Source organism: Macrobrachium nipponense, chromosome 29, assembly GCF_015104395.2.
Source record: "Macrobrachium nipponense isolate FS-2020 chromosome 29, ASM1510439v2, whole genome shotgun sequence".
Classification (NCBI taxonomy): Eukaryota; Metazoa; Arthropoda; class Malacostraca; order Decapoda; family Palaemonidae; genus Macrobrachium; species Macrobrachium nipponense.
The window spans coordinates 9,680,346-9,687,845 of NC_061092.1; the positions used below are offsets into that span (position 1 = coordinate 9,680,346).

The following is a 7,500-nucleotide window of genomic DNA, read 5'->3' on the forward strand; positions in this document are numbered from 1 at the left end:
CCTCCTCCTCCCATCCGTCCCCGCCTCTCCCCTCTCACCGCCCCTCCAACCTTTACCCTCCCCTCCCCCCCCGTTGCGTGTGCGCGGTTCCTCTTCCGAAAACCATACGATGGTTGCTACGATGCAGACGAGTTGCCTAGTCGCGCTTTTACGGCCAAGTGGAGCAACTAACAATCGCGCAGACGTTATATATGCTACTACTATTTTTGGCTTTCAGCAACTCTCCCCGAGAGTGACTGAGCGAGCAGCAGGTAGCAATTTCACTTCCGGTTGCTCTTCTTGTCGTTGCTTTTGCCTGTTCGGGAAGGTTTTTCAATTTGGACGTGCGTCAGCATTTTTTTTTCTATCTTTTTTTATCGTCGCGATGCTGACGACTGTGACGTCCATTGCATTAGCGTCGTAATGACAGACATCATGTTAGTTTAAACCTCTCTCTCTCTCTCTCTCTCTCTCTCTCTCTCTCTCTCTCTCTCCGTACCGTGGCCCTCTTGTAGGTAGTTCCATAATCATCTTCATGTCCAGTGTATTCATTTGTTGTAAATTTAAGAAACTTAAAGTTCATTACTTAAATATGCTCCTTTTATTCTTTAAGAAACAGATCCTTCTTGCCACCCACATTAGAAGCAACGGTCCGGTTTAACTACTTAATAAATAATAATAATAATAATAATAATAATAATAATAATAATAATGACATGAATCACTAAAATGGTGAAGACATCCACAACGGTGTAAATATAAATATATTTTGGAAATATGTTATTTTTTTATATATTTACGTTTATATCATTGCGGATTTCTTCACTAATAATAATAATAATAATAATAATAATAATAATAATAATAATAATAATAATAATAATAATAATAATCACTAAAATGGTGAAGACACCCATAACGGTTTAAATATAAATATATATTACAAATATATTATTGTAGTATATATTTACGTTTACATCACTGCGGATTTCTTTACCAATAATAATAATAATAATAATAATAATAATAATAATAATAATAATAATAATAATACAAGGTGTTCCTGAGTAGCGCCACAATGGCTGGTGGGAGTTCCCGCCACGATGCCATTGCGCAAGCGCGGACGGGATGTAAACAAACTCTTGTTGTCTTCCTTTGCCATTTACGCGGGTCAGTGTTTTGTTTTGAATATGATTTTTATACTGTATTTTTTTATACTATATTATTTTATTTATACTATATGATTTTTGTATGCGTTATTTGTATACTTTATTATTTTTTATACATTATTATTTGTATACTATATTATTTTTGTATACATTATTATTTGTATACTATATTATTTTTGTATACATTATTATTTGTATATTATATTATTTTTTATACATTATTTTTCGTATACTATTATTTTTTATACATTATTAATTATACTATATTATTTTTTGTATACATTATTATTTGTATACTATATCATTTTTTGTATACATTATAATTTGTATACTATATTATTTTTTGTATACATTATTATTTGTATACTATATCATTTTTTTTCTATCTTTTTCATTTCTCAATTCCTTTTCCTTGTCGTGACTGCATACAATGTTTGCCTTTGAAAGGCCGCCATAGTCTTGCTGTAAGTGTAATAATTATCGTTCCTTTATCTGATTTCTATGAAATAAACGCAAAAGGAAGAACCAGGCGCAAAAGAAAACGAATTAAAAAGACGAAAGATATAAATTGAATAATTATATATAATCGTTCATTTACCGGATGTAAATTAAACAAAGCGACAGAAAGAATGAAAGAAAGAACCGACAGAGAAAAAAGGGAAGTGATAAAACAAGACGAAGAAAGGTACGCAAAAAAAAAAAAAAAGATAAATAAATAAAAAACAAATAAAAACAAAGAGACACTTACACGGGAGTGAGTTGCACCATCACCTTCGGTTTACTTTTCGTTTCAATAAGTGGCGGTGGGGAGGTTTCGCGGAAGACTGGTTACGAAATGTAGCGGCTCAGACAAAAACATGATCTTACCCTTCGTGGGTTCTCTTCTCTCTCTCTCTCTCTCTCTCTCTCTCTCTCTCTCTCTGGCGCGGAAGGTGGTTTTGTTTGTTTCCCATTTCCGGATGAAAAACAAATTTATAAAGTCAGTCTGTGTGTGGAAGATGTTTTTCTTTCGTTTTCCATTTTCGGATGAAAAGCAAATTTATTGAAAGTCAATGGTGTGGCTTTTTTTTATCAATTATATTGCACATATCAAAAAAACATATTGAAATATGGTCTGAGACACAAATAGAAAAGTAGGAAATGAACGATAAAACGTTTCTGTAAGAGAGGAAAATAGATGGAATACAAACTTTATTAGAGAGAGAGAGAGAGAGAGAGAGAGAATTAGTACACCGGATATGCTAGCACTATTAAAAGAAAAGTATTGAACCAGGTTAAATTAAATATCAAAGAAGTGCAAACTTGGACGTAAAAGAAGCAAGGAGAGATGGTCCTTTTTGGAAGTTCAGGTGGTGGGATACTGTGTAAAGCTGGGAATGTTAAAGTAACAAGATAAGTAAGTCACCAAGTGACACAAACATCGCTGGTTAACTGTGGTATTTAAAAAAAAAAAAAAAAAAAGTTGCACTATCACTTCATCCATTCACAGCACGTTTACCCACCCAACACTCATAGCGCCATTTTTTAGATCCACGTTTGCAGTAAATCTGGCGTGGGTTCAGAAGGTCAGTCCAGTACCTGAGCCCTCGACTGATGTAGGGCATAATAATGCAGTGGGTTAAGACATCTTTTGCTAAGAACGACTGATTAGAGATAGGAAAAGTATGTCTTAATTACCCTCAACCCATGAAAAATCCCAGGGTATCTTAAAAAAAAAAGAAAATAATGACAGTTATGTTTTATACCCCGCTGTTGGTCCTGTGAGTAACAGATTTAAAAGACTGGTAAAAAATGTAAATGCTTCAAAAGAGAAATGCTAATTTTTCATTAATGTAAAGTGCACGTTAAATGAATTTGGTAAAGCCGGTTACATAACTAACTTTAAGCAAAGGTTTTGAAAGGGAATTTATGAACATGTAAAAATTGCTTATGGATAATCGTAACAATTGATATAGTAAGTAATATTATATATATTAATAATTAATAATATTATATATATATTATATCATATAATATTAATGATAATAAAATATTATCATTGATATATATATATATTTATTATTATTTAATAATATATATATAATTAATATATAATATATACATATATAATCCATTACATTTTATGTTATATTAATCGTTATTTTAATTGAGTAAACCATTTATATGAATCAAATTATATTAAGCTAGAATTCCGTTAGAATGGAGGTTGATAGATAAACGTTAGGATATATTTATGATTATATAATATTCATTAAATAATCTGTTATGTAAAATAATGTATATAATTATATAAAAATACTGAATTATGCAAAAAATTCTAGGTAACAATCTAGTAATAGCTATTGGATTAGAAAAGTAATCTGATGCATTATCATTATAAAATTTTCCCTCCCCTCGGCCTCGCCTAAGTTCAGTAACAAAACTCACCACGATGGACGATCACATTCCGAATTAGCAACTTCTGGGAAATTTGATCAGGAATTGGCAAACGGACGGAGGAGAATCGGATATTTATAAAAAGAAAGTGAAAGGACGAGACAGGGGGGGGGGGGGGGGGGGTGCAATGTAGTTCTAGGGACTTAGTGTTTCTTTTTCTCTCTTTTTTGTATAGTCTGGGGTCCAGGAATCCAGGACTTGTCAGGGACTCCTGTCAGACCTGGAAAGGCTTCAGGGATGCATGGAAGCGGGCAGAGCCGCTTGTATCCCAAAGTATTATTTGCGAAACAGCCGCTGTTTTTATATGTCCCACTTATGGAAACAAGCAGAAAAACAACTTTTGTGGTATTGCAATGCTTGATCGACTGGTTTTGCTGAAAGTGGAGTAGTGTTAATCGGGTCCTTTGAAGCCTTAGTGCCTTTTAAAGAATGGAATGGAGAGAGAGAGAGGAGAGAGATGATGAAAATGAGTGATTGTTTTATACGGTACTATGCCCTTGTGAAGTTGTCGGAATTAGGAGTCAATGTTTTACTGGGGAAAAAACTATCACACAATTTCACTTCAAAGAGAAATGAGAATGAAGGAGAGAGGTTTGATTAATTAATAGGTAAACCTCACAAGAACACTGAAAGAGTACTCGGAATGCTTCTCGTTGAACAGGTATGCAATTGCACGTCAATGTAATCATTATTCATTGGAAAAGGAGAGGGTTTGGGGCCCAGAGGCAATTCACTTCCACGAGTCTCCACTCCTCTCCTTCCTCCTTTCTCATGGTTCTTAGCCTCTTGGTCTTCCACCTCTAGTCTTGATTGCGCTTTCACTTCCACGAATCTCCACTCCTCTCCATCCTCCTTTCTCATGGTTCTTAGCCACTTGGTCGTCCAACTCCTATAGTCTTGATTGCGCTTTCACTTCCACGAGTCTCCGCTCATCTCCATCCTCCTTTTTCGTAGTTCTTAGCCACTTGGTCTTCCAACTCTATAAGTCCTTAGATTGCGGGCTTTTCACTTTCCCACGAGTGCTCCCCGCTCCTCTCCACCCTCCTTTCTCATGGTTCTTTGCCAGTTAGGTCTGGGTCTTCCAGCTCTACTGGTGCCCACAGGAGACCAGCTATTAGGCAGTACCCTTCTATGAGGTTGTTCGAAAGGATGTGTCCAAGCCATCTTCGTTTCTCTTCCGTCATTGCTTCATTTTCAATTGGAACTTCCTTCATTTCCCTTTTGGTATTATTTTTCGTTCTTCCTTGCCATCGGTACCTTTTTTACACAATAATCAGCATTACAAAGATAGAAGACAAGGATTTGAAGAAAGGATTGTTAGTCGCTAGCTGGGAATTTCCTGGGCAAAAAAACAAAACGGGGGGTCATCGTCAACCGTCAATTCCTCTTTTAAGCTTGTCACAACCTAAGATTGATTTCCCTTATTGAGCGAGAGGGACTTCATATATATCTAACTCATAAGCAGCCTGCATCAGCTTCCTCTTTGAACCCCTCCCCCCCCCCCCTCCTATTTACCCAACCCCGCCCCAACCCCTTTTATAGCAACTGCGGCCACCACCCTTTTAACCTTAGAATATCAACATCCGTTCGTCCCTAACCTCCTCCGCCCGGGCTGACCTGCCTTTTCGTCAGCCATATCTCCCCTTCCTCTCCAAAAATCCAAAATTAAACATCTTTCCATTTGTTTGCATGTCTCACCTTTCCAACCTCCGTTGACAACAAATATGTTAGAAAACGACTTGTCTCCTCATTTTTCAACCTTTTGTTCTAACACATTCAAGCATTCAAACATTCCGCACTTTAATAATATGGTTAGTTGGAAAGGGAAGGCAGGCTTTAATAATCAATTTCGTTTCCTTTACCCGTTTTCTTTAATTCACTTATTATTCCATTATCCTTTACGTTTTTCTCTATAAATTCTTAAAATTAAACTTTTTTTTACTTTTTTTCTTTTTGCCAGTTCTGTGCGAAGCATTGGTGACTAAAATATAAAAAAAGTACAAAAGGTTTTTTTTTTGCTGTTAATTGGAATGATGTTTTTTTTAAACAAATCTGATAGTAAAAATGGGAAAACGATACCTGGAGTTAACTAAAATAAAAAATATAAATAATTTCACAAAATTATTTTCAGTATTTATCAACTGCGTCAATTTTTTTATTTGGTATTTCCTTTATTTCTTATTTTTTTTATTTTCTTTTTTTTGGCAACTCAGAAATTTTTTTTTCCGCCCAAGATTTTATTCTGAATAAAATCTTGGAAAATGTTGGAAAAAGAGTCTCCTCTCTCCTCTCTCTTCTCTTTCTACCTCTCCTCTCCTTCTCGTCCTCCTCTTTCCTCTCTTCTTTCTCTCTTCTCTCCAGCGAGCTTTATTTTTTTCATTGTAAGTGTTCGTAGTTCTTCTCAAAGCGGAGTCCGTTGATGAATGACACCTTCACCTTACGTTCATCGAATATTAGGGATGAGATTGTAAGGCTCACCTCTCCAACCTGTTCTGGACCTCACAGAGAAGTAGAAACATAGCGCCATTTTGAAAAAAAATGTGCGTATGTATATAATATGTGTGTGTGTTGACGGGGCGGAGCCTTTGAACCAACCGAAACCCAGATGAGGAGACGCAAATCGGTAAACAAACGAAGAAGTAAATATGTATGCATAAACAAATGAAAGTCGCAAGTCGGAGGAGCCTCTCATGCACCGGGACACGAACGACTTGTGACAAGGAGCAATCCAAGGACAGTCTCGAAGAGCTCCAACTCCTCCTGCAGATGCCTCCGATACAGGGACCTCGACGTGTCGCATCAGATAACGAGGAGAGTGAGAGTGAGTGAGTGAGCGAGTGAGCGAGCAACTCAACCCGCCAGCCAGCCAGCCAGCATCTCCTAGCAATTGAGCAGAAGGCAAAGACGGTAGTCCTATCCCACCAAGGGAGAGGGAGAGGGAGAGGGACGGGGTGGGTGTGTGTGTGTGTGTGTGTGTGAGTAAGTGAGTGAGAGAGAGAAAGAGAGAAGTCCCGACGATATATAAGGCAGGTGCGGCAGTGGATTGGCTGGCATACGCTAGACATCTCTTTAACCTTTAACTGTTCCAGAGCCTCCCTCTCTCTATCTACCAGCACGCTGACCAAACGCGTTCCAGTCTAGCTTTTGTTGCGCGAAAGAGTTTCCAGTTCCTGTCGCGAGGCGTCTGTCTGGGTAGCACGCTACCGCCCCCTCTTTTTTTGTTGTTGTGGACGTTTTTATTCATTATTATTATTATTATTTCCTGGACTCGATTCGGACGTCCATCACACGCACGCGCGTCCTTCTTCTTTTGTCGTCTGCGACCGGTCTGCTGCGGTTCTATTGGCAAACAGGAGACGTCGAGGTGCTTTCCGCAAGCAAAAATGTAAGTTAGTCTTTATCACCGTTTTTAATTCTTTGCTTCGTTTGAGATTAACTGGGCAGTTCAAACGTTTTTCTCGCTGTGTTAGCGTGGAAGAATGTTTGCCTGACCTGAACGTTTTTACTTGCTTAATAAGATATACTAATTCATTTCTGCATATTCTAAAAGCATCTTCATTCCTCTCCATAGTTTTAGTGCAGACAATATCTGTGTTCTTAATGTATTATAAAAGGGTGTGAATCAAGGGTGACGTACAACGTACGGTTAGTGAAATTTCACAAAAATGGGGTAGGAAACTTCTGGCCGCTCGATCTGGCAACTGTGTTCCCTTCGCAGGGACCCAGCTACCTGACGACGTTACCTAGGTTAAGTAGGTCACTTTGAGCAGTTACTTTGGGCAATTACCTTCACCAATCCCCACCCCTGTTCCTCACATTCCCCCCTCCCCTTCCCTTCCTCCCACTCATTCCTAAATGAAGACATCTCTCGCTGCCGTGTGGAAAGGGTCGTTTGTTGCATGAAAATGGGGAAATG

General features: G+C 37.6%; 1 protein-coding gene across 5 annotated transcripts in view; it reads left to right on the forward strand.

The window, feature by feature from the left end:
* LOC135206105 (cholesterol 7-desaturase nvd-like) overlaps positions 1–7,500 on the forward strand; it is a 271,484-nt gene that overhangs the window by 227,273 nt on the left and 36,711 nt on the right. The window contains exon 1 of one of the 5 annotated variants that reach the window (XM_064237336.1): positions 6,690–6,969. The exons of the other annotated variants lie outside the window; for them this stretch is intronic. The gene's annotated coding sequence lies outside the window, so the exon portion shown is untranslated. Of the gene's footprint in view, positions 1–6,689; positions 6,970–7,500 lie in introns of those variants that run through there. 5 annotated transcript variants of the gene reach the window in all.